Raw genomic sequence first — 15,328 nt, forward strand, 5'->3', positions numbered from 1 at the left:
CTACTTCTCAAAGTGGATAGAAGTCAAGCCACTTGCAAGGATAACCAAACAAATGGTCATTAAGTTCATTTGGCAGAGCATCATATGTCGGTTCAGCATACCACGCCGACTCGTATCAGATAACGGAAGACAATTCGCCTAACAGAGGCTCAGAGAGTGGTGCGAAGGTTATAGCGTTCAGCAAGCCTTCACCTCTATGGCCTACCCTCAGAACAATGGACAAGTGAAAGTCGTCAATCGAGAGATTCTCTGAGTGCTACGCACTCGACTCAACCACGTTGGGGGCAGTTGGGTCGACGAGCTCCCGAGTGTGCTGTGGGCTCTCTGCACTACCCCAAAGGAGGGGACTGGCAAAACTCCTTTCCACCTGGTGTACGGTGGTGAAGCAGTTGTCCCCGTAGAAGTTGGAATAGAGTATGATCATGTACAACATTACGATGAATGCAACGCCGAATGGAGGCATATGGAGCTCGACTTGGTGGACGAAACGTGCGTTAAAACAGTTGTTCAGCTAACGACGTACCGGCAACGAATGAAGCAAAACTACAACCAGAGAGTGATCCCAAGATCCTTCCAGGTCGGAGACGTCACCAAGCTCGAGGCCCCATGGGCAGGGCCTTTCAAGGTTGTGCAAAAGCTCCGCTCGGGCGCCTACTACTTGGAAGACAAGAACGGGAGATAGCTCAAGCGGCCGTGGAGTGCAAATCATCTCCAGCCCTACAGGACCGTATGAGAGGTGCGTCAGTGAATAGTAATGCACTTATGCATCCTCTTTGAATACAGGATAAAAATAAAAACAAGGTTTCTACACTTTGAGCCGAACGACACATCAAATCATCGAGCGACGACGTTAAACGCGTATCTCCACCAACGGTCGAGCGGCGACCTTAAATCCGAGTATACGAGAAACCGTCGAGCGGTGACGTTAAACACAAGTTTATATTAAATCGTCCAGCGGCGGTGTTAAACTCTTGTCCTCATCAACGGTCGAGCGGCGACCTTAAACGCGGTCTCCGTCAACGGTCGAGCGACGACCTTAAACCCTTGTCTCCATTAACGGTTGAGCGGCGACTTTAAACGCGTGTCCACATCAACGGTCGAGCGACGACCTTAAAACCTTGTCTTCATCGATCATCGAGCAGCGACATTAAACTCTTGTCTCCACCAACGATCGAACGGTGACCTTAAATGAGTGTCCACATTAATGGTCGAGCGGTGACCTTAAACGCGTGTCTACAATGGTCGATGTCTACATCAACGTTCAAATGACGACCTTAAACGCGTGTCTACATCCATGGTTGAGCGGCGACCTTAAACCCGGGATCACAGAAACGGTTGAGCAACGACCTTAAACCCTCGGCTCAGTATGAAGATAAGCGTCGACTGCGCTCAAAAGCCAAGTCTTCGAAATATAGTGATTGTTCGGCATGGTTTTTCAAAGCATCCCCGGAGCTAGTTGGAGATTTGCAAAATCATAACGATACTCTGAATACAAAAGGGATCGGTCGGCTGGATAGATTAATCATGGACGACCGGAGTGACAAGGCCGCGAGTTGCAATGATCAAAAAAAATGTTGAAAAACATACAGGAAGATAAAGCTTACCTAAATGGACAAGAATTCATTAAGACTTCAAAACATTACAAACCTTCAGAATTACATGAGCTCTCGACTTCACTTAAGATAGTCCAGGACATCGTCAGGTAGCGCAGTAGTGAGCTTGTCCCGGCTTATGACATTACTGGTCAGAGCGGCCGGCAGATGGTCTCCCACGCGGAGCTGGTCGATCGTCCCATCAATGGCCAGGTCGAACAGGCGGAGGGCTCCGTCGGCGACTCTATCATTAAAAGCGCCCGAGCGGATGTAGGCTTGCTTCTTGACCTCAAACCTACTCGACTCGGACTCCTGATAGGTCTCCAGGGCCGCTTAGGAGGCCTCCAGCTCATCCTCCGCGGTTTTTAGCTCATCGTCTTTGGCAGATAGCTGGCCCGAAGCGTCGTTTCTTCGGCCAACCAGCTGTGCTGCTCGGAAACCAGGAAGTCCTCAGCTTCCTTGAGCTTTTGGGCGAGGGCCCGAGCTTCCTTATGTTGGTTGCTACTCGGAAAACCCAATGGCTCCACTGTACAAAAATTTTGTACGTGATCTGAACCTTTCCTAGCTACCATGTGTTCTTTTAAGTTAAACTTGTATCTCCTGCGGAACTTAACACGTTTGATTCCAAGTTTAACTTATATGTTCTTTTAGGTTTAGATTTGGATCTCCTGCGGAACTTAACACGTTTGATCCAAATCATCTAGGTTATAAATTCAATTAAATATTAGTTTCCAAAATTGGCTTCCAGTACTGCATGGCGAGGCACTTGGCCTTCTTGGATATGGGAGCAACTACCACCAACTAGACAAAGCCTTTTAAGGAAAGTTAATATTTAATTTCCTTATATAACTCTAAGTTAACCAAAATGAACAATCAAATCACAAGGAAAAAAGAAAAAGAACACAACATCAAAATTAAATTCTAAAAACAAGAATCGAATGCCTCTTGTATTTGATATTTATACAAAGAAAAATTAACTAGTATGATACAGAAATTAAATACTAGTTATACCTCTTCCTTGTATGCTAAAAACCTCGAGATCTTCTGCCGTATCCCTCGCCTCCTCTTAGACGTCGTGTGGGCGACGATCCTCCAAGACGAACACCACCCGGAAAGCTTCTCCTCCTTCTCTAGAATTTGGCCACCACCACCACAAAGGAGCAAAAGAGAGCAAAGGGAAGAGAGGGAGAGGGGTCGGCCACTTGATGATCTCCGACAATACAATATCAATTGTTATGTTTTCAAGGCCTCCCCTTCCCCCATTTTTATATTAGTTTCCCAACGGAAAATTATGGAAAGAGTTTTATAAAAAATTAGACTCATTCCTATTTCCTTTTAATTTTTTCTTTTTCTTTCCTTTTAATTAATCAATCCTAGATTGATTTATTAATTAAACAACTATTTGTTGATGTTTAATTATTTGACCGGCCCCTTGCTTGGGCACCAAGCAAGGTGGTCGGCCACTTATTAAAAGGGAAAGAAAGAAAATTTTTTTATAAAATTTAAAAGAAGAAAACTTCTAATAAAATTTTACAAACTCTTTTTTTTTCTAATGTGGATATTAAAAGGGAAAGTTTTAAAATTTAAAACATCTCTAATAATATTTCTTTTTAAAAGAAAGTTTTATAAATTTTACAACTCTCTTTTAAAACCTTGTGGCCTAATTTAAATTAGGAAAATTTTATAAATTTTATAAATTTTTAAAATCTCTCTTTTTACAAATTGTAAATATCTGAGGAAATTTAAAAATTCAAAAACAATCTTCCTAATTTAAATATTGCGATCGACCCCCTTGCCCAAGGCAAGGGCCGACCACTTCTAGAGAATATGTGGTCGGTCATTGCTTGGTCACCAAGCAATGAACCGGCCCCTTCTTAGACACCAAGATAGGCTTTTCTTTGGATGGACTTGAGGCTTTATTGAGGTTACAACAGGGACCTAGAGGAGAAATTGGTTTTGGCCTTCCGATGAGCTTAAGTATCCCGTGCTCGCCCCGAACACACAACTCAAGTTCATCGATAATAACTCATTCCACTAGAGACTTATTATCACACTACCGCACCAATCCCAAATTACATTATGGGCTCCTTCTTATCATGAGTGTGTTAGTCTTCCTGTGTTTAAGATTACGAATGTCCACTAATTAAGTGAGTTACTGACAACTCATTTAATTAATATCTAGCTCCAAGAGTAGTACCACTCAACTTCATCGTCATGTTGGACTAAGTCCACCTGCAGGGTTTAACATGACAATCCTTATGAGCTCCTCTTGGGGACATTCTCAACCTAGATCACTAGGACACAGTTTCCTTCTATAATCAACAACACACACTATAAGTGATATCATTTCCCAACTTATCGGGCTTATTGATTTATCGATCTAAATCTCACCCATTGATAAATTAAAGAAATAAATATCAAATATATGTGCTTGTTATTATATTAGGATTAAGAGCACACACTTCCATAATAACTGAGGTCTTTGTTCCTTCATAAAGTCAGTATAAAAGGAACAACCTCTAATGGTCCTACTCAATACACTCTAAGTGTACTAGTGTAATTATATAGTTAAGATAAACTAATACCTAATTACACTACGACCTTCCAATGGTTTGTTCCTTTCCATCTTGGTTGTGAGCTACTGTTTATAATTTATAAGGAACCGATAACATGATCTTCTGTGTGTGACACCACACACCATGTTATCTACAATATAAATTAATTGAACAACTACATTTATCATAAATGTAGACATTTGACCAATGTGATTCTTATTTCTAGATAAATGTTTATACCAAAAGCTAGGCTTTTAGTATACATCCTAACACCTTATTCTTCTCCTCAAGGTCGGTAATGGCCCGGTTCTTCCGCGCATTGGCCGACTCAATTTTGTTGTCAAAGGTTGCGACCTATTTATTGAGCCGCTCCAGGATCGTGGCCTGCCCGACGCTCTTGGCCCATTTGGCCTCGAGCTGTTTGTTGCTCTTCTCCAAAGCGGCTTGAAGCTTGGCCACCTTGACGTCTGTTTGTTCCTGAGCAACGGAGGATTGGCCGCTCGATGCCTTTAATTGGTTCACCTCCTCTTCCAAAAATGAGAGCTTATGGCACATGACCAGGCTCTCCACCCAGTACTACGGACGAGCAAGAGAAGGTCAGCGCCGATTAGAGGTAATATAAGAAGGTACAATAAAGGAAACACTTACCCCAGTGGACATCTAGGTGCGGCTATTCGCAAGCGCGCCCGGAGGCATCATCGCCGCATGAGCTAGTGCGTCCTCCCAGATCTTAGCAAGCAACCCCCGAATGATGATTAGTGCTCGGGGACTCGAGACTTAACGCACAGCTCGCTATATTCTTCGATGGGCAGATGTAGGATTGCCATTATGTGGCGTTGACCGCTCGGGGCCGATTGCGCTGAGGTCGCCCGACCTGATGGGCAAGACATAGACACCGGACGAATGCCGGGCTTTCGAACCTTAGAAGGCTTTGAAGGTGGTGGCATGAAGGCCACTGGCGGCGTGGTAAGAGTCCCCTGCGACAGATCAATCAAGGAGGGCGTCTGATTAGACAACACGGAAGTCGTTGTTCCTTGAATCGGAGTCGAGGTTGAAGTTTCGACCCGCTCGACAGACCGCACCCCCGAAGTAGCGGAGCGCAATGACCTCTTTGCTCGGCACCTCTTGCGCATGTTCAGTGGTACACCGGAGGAGGTCGAGCCCGAAGGCTCCTCAACCGGGATGATCGAATGCCGCTTGGATGGAGGCTGTGATCCCGTGGTCGCTCCTCCGCTTGGCGCATGGCTGGCCTCACCTCCACTCACTAACATGGGTGTCTCCTCGCTCTCATCCTGGGCTCTTCGTGTGAGCCGACCAGCTACAAGCCGCGGCTCACCAGTTCTTGAATAGCAATCGCATTGATCGCGACGTCCTTAAGCTTTGCTTTGCCGGACAGACGCGTGTGCAACATGACTTCGGCTACAAAAGAGAAAGAGAAATCAGTTAGCATCAAAGGAAGAATTAAAGAAGCTTCATACCTAGGCTGGTCGGCAACTGGGTGCGAATCGAACTTAAGCCGAAGATATAAAGGACGACTTCCAGCAGTAACTTGTGGATGTCGTACTTGTGATCGACCAACGTCGAAGTTGCGTTTGGGTAGTCCGATCAGCTCTTGTAGCTTTTCAAGGGAGGCTAAGGCACCACTTCGAGCAGCTAGTGGGTTAGGAAGTCTGGCTACTTGGGAAGGTGCATAAAGAAAAAATATTCTTTCCAGTGCTTGTTGGAGGTCGGCATCTTGTCGAAGAATACTAAACCAACTCGAGACTGGAAGAGGAAAGTCCCCGGATAGGATAATTTAGGAGAATAAAAATAATGAAAGATCCGAGGGTAAGAGGAACGTCGTGCAGACGGAATAGGACGATGACTCCGCACATCAGCCAAAAGGAGTTCGACACTAATTGAGGAAGGGAAATGTAAAAATACTTACAAACGGCTATAATAAAGGGGTGGATCGGAAACCGCGGGCCGACGGTAAACTGATCTCGGAAGAAACAGATACAATCGATCGGAAGAGAATTGGGTCGATCGGAGGAAGAAGGCAAAACGATCTGATGATCGGAGGAATTTCGAAGACATCTCTCAAGCTCTCAGCGTCGCCTCCATCGAACCTAGATTCCATGGAAGTGTATCAGAGTCCAGGGATGGAGGCAGACAGCTGCGAAGAACTCGCCATCGCAAAAACAAAAAGCAAATCGAAGAAGAAAAAGGTTATCTAAATCCCACCAGAATAGAAAGAAAGGCCGAAAAGCACGAAGGCGGGGACGATTGGAAGGAAGCTTACTGGAAAGAAGGCCGTCGGAGAACAAAGGACGCACAAGAACAAAAAGAAGATCGTCGGAGGATGAAGAACGTGTCGCCGGAAGCACTCGAGGAAGAGTGCGAAGGAAGCGACGCGACGAGCTTATGAGGTTCAGGTTCGGCCAACCGGAGTCGTCCGATTTAGGTCACGGAACCCAAGGTAGCGATCGGGCCATTGAATTTAAACCGTCAAATGTCACATTAATGCCCTATCACGTCAGGCGTGCGACGGCAGCGAGCGTGACAAGTGGCGCATCACCACGGGTCGGCGATTAATGAAGGCATGGAAGCATGCTCAGCCTTAATGAGCGGAAATTTGCATACTTTTTAAGAAATTTGGGTGACATCAGCCTGACTAGCGCTCCCCCGAGATAGCCCAAGGAGAGATATTTTACAACTGAAAACCTTTGTAGTGCGATCGGATAGAGGGTACAATCTAACGACAAACTTCAACAGGTCGATCGGCTGGGAGAAGTCACCTCTCAAGCAGAAACTACGAAGGTGTGGAAGTGTACTCAGCCTTAATGAGTGGAGATTTACACGATTTCCAAGAAATCTGGGTGACGTCGGCCTGGCTCGTGCTCGCTCGAGACAACCCAAGGAGAGATTTTTTTTACAAGTGAAAACCTTTGTCGTGTCGATCGGATGGGGGGAGCTTACCTACAACCAAACGACAAACTTCAACAGGCTGACATATAAGAACTTATTTCATGTCAATCTGAGGTTGTTTGATTTATCAATCGATTTTGGGCAAAAACGACTGATGTACCAAACATCAAATTGATATTTGAGGGCATGGATATAATCAAGAGAGATAGACGAACATATAGGAACTAGTTTCATATAAATCCGAGGTCGTTTGGTCTATCAATCAATTTAATCTAAAATTGATTTTGATTTTAAAAAATAAAAAAATAAAACAAATCAGTTCGACTGATTTAAAAATCAGTTCGACTGATTTGATTAAAAATCGAACGTTTCGATACAGAATCAAATCGATTTGACTATTCCAAAACATCAGTCAACTGATTAGTGTAAAATCGAAAATAGGTATGTAATTTGATTATTTTGAAACTTCCCTATGTAAAATAGTGTAGGATCGGAAAGAACACTAGAGGGGGAGAGGGGGGTGAATAGCGATTGTCGAAAATCGAAAGCGAATTATAACGAAGTACACAGCGAAAGAGAGATAAACCAATGCTAATAAACCGAGTTTTACTTGGTTCGAAGCCTTTGACTCCTACTCCAAAATCCGCACTCGTCGAGTGCTTTCGTTGGCAATCCACTAACAGTTCACAAAAAGTTTACATGAGTTAAATATAAGAACTGGAAATAATAGTTACCAGCAACAACAAAATGGGAAAGTCTTGGTCGTCGGTTGTCAGAGGAGCTTCACAGCGTCATAAGAGTGTTTTCGGAGAACCGAGCAGGAGAGAAGCTTGTCGTCGTGGTTGTTCTGAAGATCCAGGTCGAAGGCCTTTAAATAGGTCATTTTCGGGCGCCTGGAACCCCTCCGAGCGCCTGGACCACGTGGCTCGGTCAATCAATGCGCTTTAGGTCAATTTGTGGATAATTTTTCGATTCCGAGCGTCTAGAGCGAGTCCGGACGCCCGGATTGCCTAGACGCCTGTGGCCCGCCTGGGCCAGACTACTCCAGGCCCCTGGACTAGCTCTGGACGCCCGGAGTCCTTTTCTTGAGCAACCTTCTCCCTGCAAGAAAAGGTTAGTCCGAGCAATAAAAATTATATCTACCGTATAGAACAGAGTTAACACAACATAGTAGATAGGGTAGTAATTCAATCATGTCTCATCGAGACCAGAATCTAATCAAGATCTTAACTTAGGCTTCCCAAATGAACCTAAATTGGATCGACGCCTATAATTCCCTCAACAAGGAACGCGTCCTCACTGTATCTCTCCTCCAGTTGCTTACCTTTACTTACCACTTGCAATCACTTGACTTGCCTCTGACCCATTATGTTTTTCCGCCAATTATCAGGTCCGCTGACCCAACAAGACTTTGGCCGGTTGTCAGGTCCCACGGATCCAACCGAACTTCCTGCCAGATATCACGCCCCGTGGATTTATCTGAACTTCCCACCATCTATCAGACCCGCAGACCTAGCTGGATTTCAACATATTGTCAGGTCCCTTAAACTAATCAACTCTTACACATTTAGTAGAAAAGGTTGATAAACATCGTATCTAATTCTAACTTATTTTTCTTATATCAAAATTAGATTATTAATATAATCTGTATTAATAAATACATATTTTGTAAACTTTAAGTACATGGTCTAAGTAAAAAGTTGAAGTTTTTTTATAGTTTCTTTTAATAATTTTATTTGATTTTTCTACCATGCAAATATATAGATTGTTACGGGAGTGGCAGACAAACTTGAAATTAAGGGCAAAGACCAACACTAAAGTGACCGAGAGAAAAGAACTTGTATATATACATATTTGTCCTGATTAGACATCTTAACATCTCTCAAACCTCTCAACTTAACTGGATAATTAATCCTAATCTTTATCAACAACGCACTAATCCTGTTGATAGAGAGAGCTTAACTAATTCGGATTGGAAACAATTCTTTGTCATCCTCGTCGTCATCCTCATTATTTTAGAGTGAAATCATTGGCGTGATACAGTTATTAATTCAAAGTGTTTGGTGGGACGCGTGGTCTTGTTCATCATCACAGAACCCAAGTGGCTGTCTGTCTGTGCCGATTCGGTGCACCGTGACTGCAGCTCAACCGGCCTGCCCACCTACATATACCTACCTAATCCACATTCTTAAGTGGTCCTAAATCTGACTGACTCACTCAGCAATGCCATATCAAAATTCCATAAATATTTTTTAAATTTGAATTTTGGTTGATATAATTTTCATCTGCAAGTGGTCCTAAGTCGACTACGTTTAAATGTTAACTAATCTAATCTAATTAATCATTTTTTTTACAATAATTATGAACAAGCGTTGCATACTCCTTTGTGAAACCACTCCTATCATTTGTCTCGCAAATGAGAAATTACTAAGTTAATGTTTGCATTATCAGATTAAGTTATAAACGATTCTAAACACGCTAAAACCAATAACAGCATCCTCATCGGCGGGCAACGACAATAGATAGAGTGGTCCTCGTCGGCAGGTAACGAAGGCGAAGGGGACATGCAGGCATTCACAAGGAGACAATGCCGACGACTTGTGAAGGGGGACACACAAATTTCAGCATCGCTAGTTTCTCACAACAGAACAGTATCTGACAGTCAACGGAGGCTATTCTCCGACTACTAACAATGAACGAACCGCTAACAATGACAGGTGAGGATGGCAACAATAGAGAGCGCACAAATGAGAGGAGCAACAACAACGGACAGACATAGAAATGAGAGGAACAGCAACAGCGAGCGCACAAATGAGGAGAGCGGTGAGCAACGAGCATGTAGGTGAGGGGAAGTAAATTTTAGATTTTTAATTGTAATCTTAGTTAATTAAAATATATAAAAATTTATTTTAAATTTTAAAAAATCATAAATAAATTATAATGATTTATTATATATATTTTTAACCTATTATTATAATTAATATCATTAATAATGATAATTATTATTTTAATTTATTAAATTAATTTGATTATTCTATTAAATACTAAATTAAATTTTAAAATTTTTTGATGAGATGAATTCTATTTGACAACAGTCAATCTCAATCAAACAATTTTAATTCCAAATTAATTCTACGTAAAATAACAATCCTACGGACTATGAATATAATATTAATATTCAAAAAATAAATGGTTACTAAAGCGATGATAAAATCTATCTAGAACATATCAATTGTCACAGTATAAATCAAAGTCAAGATAGTCGACACTATGACTTAAGCTAGGTCGACCTGTACAGGAAGTGGCTATAGCAACCGATCGAAGGAACCACTGTCCAGTCAGCCGTCTAGATGAACCGGTGTCCTGTCATCCCAGTCGGCAGGAAAGTGAGCCGAGCGGGCCACTATTGTCTGGCTCGGGATATGGCATTGACATTGTACACATTAATAATGAACCGATAAAATAATAAAATAGGAAAAGATAGATACTTAATAAGGGAAAGAGAAAACAAAATAGAACACTTCATCTATCATTGAATGCGAAGAAGTCAAGACAAAGATGTCTTCTGTCGATAATTAATATCATTAAACAGGGAAAGATGGAGGGTCACTAAGAAATGTATAAAAGAGTATGCTAGGTACGAAGAAAGGCAAAATTCATCTCTAAATCTATTATTTTCAATTTCTCTTCCTACTATTATTTCTAACTTGAGCGTCGGAGGACCAACGCCAGAAACCCCTTCACTGGTTTGGTTTGTTTTGCATAGAGAAGTGAGATCTTCATCCAGTCAGTAGAGCCGCCACATCCCCGACTTTCCAGCTTCACATTTTCGGATAGGATCATTTTGGTGTCGTCTGTGGGAATGAAGCCTGCATCCGAACGAGAAGATGGAAGACATTGGACGATTCACAACGGTGACGCTAACGTAAGAGGAGCTCGACACGTTGATACATGCCCGAGCTGCAAAGATAGTGGAGCAACATCAACAACAGGCCCGGCCGAGCGCCAACAGGCGATGGCCGAGCGCCAACAGGCGCTGGCCGAGCGCCAACAGGCACTCGCCAAATGCAAAGCACAAGAGCCTGCAACCTCAACACCAGGTCACTAGGATGAGCGAGGAGACCGAGCGGAACAAATTTCCACTCGGGAACCGAACAAAAAGCCGATCGGCACCTATGGGGAAGTCCCTAATGCGTCGGTCTCATACCATAGAACATTGTTATGGACTCCAACAGAAGAAAGTGCCCGAGAGGATAGAGATTGGAGATCTTCCTCAGATGAGGCACCCGCTCGAGACACAAAGGAAAAGGACGACAACCCCGCACAGCAGTCTAAAAGAGTTCGGGATTAATTGGTGGAGAGAGAGATGAAAGTATTTACAAACTCATGATTAATGGGTGGATCGGGAACTGCAGACCGGCGGTGAATTGATCTCTAAAGAAGCATAAACAACCCGACGGTGGTTAACTCGACCGATCAAAAGAAGAAGGGAGAACAATTTCATAGCCAGGGGGAAGCTCATAAGCAGCTCGTAAACTCTCAGCATCGCCCCCGTCAAACCTGAACTCGATGGAAGTGTACCAGAGTCTAGGGGCAGGGGCGAGGGATCGCGAGGTACTTGCCATCAAAAACTAAGAAATTGAAGAGCAACGAAAGGATTCGATTGAAAGGAAGAGGGAGCTTACAAGGAAGATCGCTGGAAAGGAAGAAGGACGCAGCGTCGCCGAGAAACTCGAAGATGCGAAGTGAGGAAGACGGCGATACACGCAAGGCTTATAAATCTCGCGGTCGATCGACCTCAGTCGTCCGATCTAAAGTTATAGAAACTTAGAAGTAGATCCTGTTAGATCATAGAGCTCGCTAGTAGGGGGTGAATAGCGATTTAAAATTTCAAATTAAGTACGCAGGAGAAGTACGAATGACAATGCGGCTAACACAAATTATTTTTACTTGGTTCGAAGTCTTTGTCGACTCCTACTCCAAGGCCCGCACTCGTCGAGTGTTTCGTTGGGCGATCACTAATAATTCACAAGATGTTACAAATGTAAGTACAAGAATAATCAAAACAATACCGACAACAGAGAAAAGAAAATCGAGCACAGGTTGTTGGAGAGGCTTCGCAGGAGCAAAGCGCAATGGAGCAATCGTAGAAGCAGTTCTTGTTGTGATGCTCCGTGGAGGCCTTCTTTTATAGGCACGCTCCGGGCGCCTGGACCGTGACATCGGCCAACCAATCAATGCTCGCCTAGCTGTCGAGATAAGAATTGCACTCCGAGTGCCCGGATCCCTTCTAGGCGCCCAGACCACCATTTTCCAGCAATCCATTTCCTGCAAGAAAAGGTTAGTTCGAGACAAAATGAAAATTTATATTACCCTACAAAATAAAGTGTTAGCACAATTATAGTAAAAGAGTAGTAATTAGATTCCGTCTCACCGAGATTAGAATCTAGTCATGATCTCAACTTAGATTCCCGAAAGAGTTTTAAGTTGGATCGACGCCTACTGTTCCCTCGAACGGGGAACGCGTCCTCACCAAGTCACTCCCCTCTAGTGACTTACATTAACTTACCTGCCAGACATTTAGTCAACCTGTTGACCTATCTGGACTTCGTGCCAGCTTTCAGGTCAGCTCATTGACCTAGCTGGACTTCGTGCCAATAATCAGGTCACCCCGTCGACCTGTCTAGACTTCGTACCAGCTATCAGGTCAGTCCGTCGACCTAGATGGATTTCATGCCAGCTATCAGGTCAGCCCGTCGACTTAGCTGGACTTCGTGCCAGTTATTCGGTCGGCCCGTTGACCTAGATGGGCTTCGTGTCAGCTATCAGGTTAGCCCGTCGACGTAGCTAGGCTTCGTGCCAACTATCCGGTCTGCCCATCGACCTAGCTGGACTTCTCCTGCACACTTCGTCAAAGTGTTAGATCACATTGAAACTAACTTAACCTTATTTTGTCATTCATCAAAACCTAGGTTAGACCGTCAGTGCTAACCGCACCAACAATTTCTCCCTTTTTGATGCAATGACAATCTGGGTTAAGTTAGTGAAAAAATATACAAAAACATAAGCAAGTATATATAAGACATGGTTTTTAAGTTAGCCTTGTTTTATGTTTGGTATTTTGTTGCTAACTAACTTAAACCACTTAACCCTCACCCTTTGGTATTCATCAAAAAAAAAAAATAGCAAACATAGATAATTTTTAGGTTGACAACAGAAAATAAGTTAACTTTGAAATAAAATTTAACACCAGAGAATTATGATAATACAAAATATTCAAGTTGACTTGGGGGAGTTAATTTAGAAGAAATAAGTTAAAAGAAAATTTTGAAAAAGTTGTCAAAATTATCATAAATAGTTTTCAACAACCTTCATCTTTTTCAAAATTGCTAAGTTTTTTAAATAGTTAATTTTTTATCAGAAATACTAAGGCAAAAACCTACTAACTTTGTAAAATTAAATAGGTTTGTAAAATTGAGGTACTTTTCGGAGTGTCTTTCAAAAATAAGTTAATTGCATAGATATTGTCTTGTCTAAACCCTCTTAAACTTATAAAAGGGTTAGCTAAGTGCTTGATTAAGCATTCCGAAGATAAAAACCTAATCTTATATTCAGTGTCATATAATTGACTAATACTAAGAAGATTATACTTGAAATTTTCAACGAGTAATACTTTTATAATAATAAAGACAGTTCAAAGTTCAATGTTACCAATACCAATTACATTGAATTTGCTGTTATTCCCAAAGACAATCGTTCCTTAGCCTTTGTAGGTTAGTTTAGTGAATTTGGTGTGATCCCCAGTCATATATTTGAAGCAACCACTGTCCAAGATCTATATGGTTTCCTACAACAAGTAGGAATTAAGATTAGTTTGAGTTTAAATTTAATTTTACATGAAATGATTTTAAGTTTAACTATTTAGGTAAAGATTTTTAAACGGTTTTTAAGTTAAATTAAATTTAAAATAATTTTTAAGTTAGATTAATTTTTTAAGATAAATTTTAAAGTTAGATTAATTTTTAAAATAATTTTTTTAAAAAATAATTTTTAAGTTAAATAAATTTTAAAAATAATTTTTTAAATTAAATTTTTAAGTTAAATTAATAAAATTTAAATTAATTTTTAAAATAATTTTTTTAAGTTAAAATAATTTTTAAAATAATTTTTTTAAGTTAAATTAATTTTTAAAATAATTTTTTTTAAGTTAAAATAATTTTTAACTTAAATTATTTTTTAAATAATTTTCTAAAGTTAAATTAATTTTAAAAATAATATGTTTAAGTTAAATCAATTTTTAAAATAATTTTTTAAATTAAATTAATTTTAAATTAAATTATTTTTTAAAATAATTTTTTTATGTTAAATTAATTTTTAAAATAATTTTTAAGTCAAATGAATTTTTAAAATAATTTTTTAAGTTAAAATAATTTTTAAGTTAAATTAATTTTAAAAATAATATTTTTAAATTAAATCAATTTTTAAAATACTTTTTTAAATTAAATTAATTTTAAATTAAATTAATTTTTAAAATAATTTTTTTATGTTAAATTAATTTTTAAAATAATTTTTTTATGTTAAATTAATTTTTAAAATAATTTTTAAGTCAAATGAATTTTTAAAATAATTTTTTAAGTTAAATTAATTTTTAAAATAATTTTTTTAAGTTAAAATGAATTTTTTTAATAATTTGAAATTGAATTTTAACATAGATTTAATTTAATTTAATTCTAATTTTAATTTAATTTTGATTTAATTTTAATTCGATTCGATTCGATTTGATTTGAAATTCTTAGTCATTTCACCCGATCTATATTTTCAATCAGGGAAACTTTTAATTTTTTGTGAGATGAAGTTAAGTTCAATTTTTAGGGTTTGGTTTAACTTTGTGTTAGATTCAGGTTTAGCTTTGGGCTCAACAAATAGGCATTCTTTGGATAAATTTCTGAGCTATGGTGAGTCACTTGAGCATCATTAGAGTAATCATGCCTTCGAGGTTTTCCAAATAATCCTATACATTGAACTTAGTACAAAACCTTGGTCTAACTAGTTAGGATCCGTAAGGGGTAACTTCAGTTAATTCCATTCAGCCAAATGCACCAGGTCGAAGTCATATCTTCCTAGACATACATAGACTAAGCTTCTCTAACCTACTATCATCCAAAACTTCACCAGTACCATAAATCAAGTTAAACTAAGTCTCTTTTTAAACTAATCCCAATTATCCTACCGGGTACGTTAATTTTGGAGGTGTCAATTAGTTTGGAGTCTCCC

The sequence above is a fragment of the Zingiber officinale genome, chromosome 2A (genome assembly GCF_018446385.1).
Source record: "Zingiber officinale cultivar Zhangliang chromosome 2A, Zo_v1.1, whole genome shotgun sequence".
NCBI classification, from domain to species: domain Eukaryota; kingdom Viridiplantae; phylum Streptophyta; class Magnoliopsida; order Zingiberales; family Zingiberaceae; genus Zingiber; species Zingiber officinale.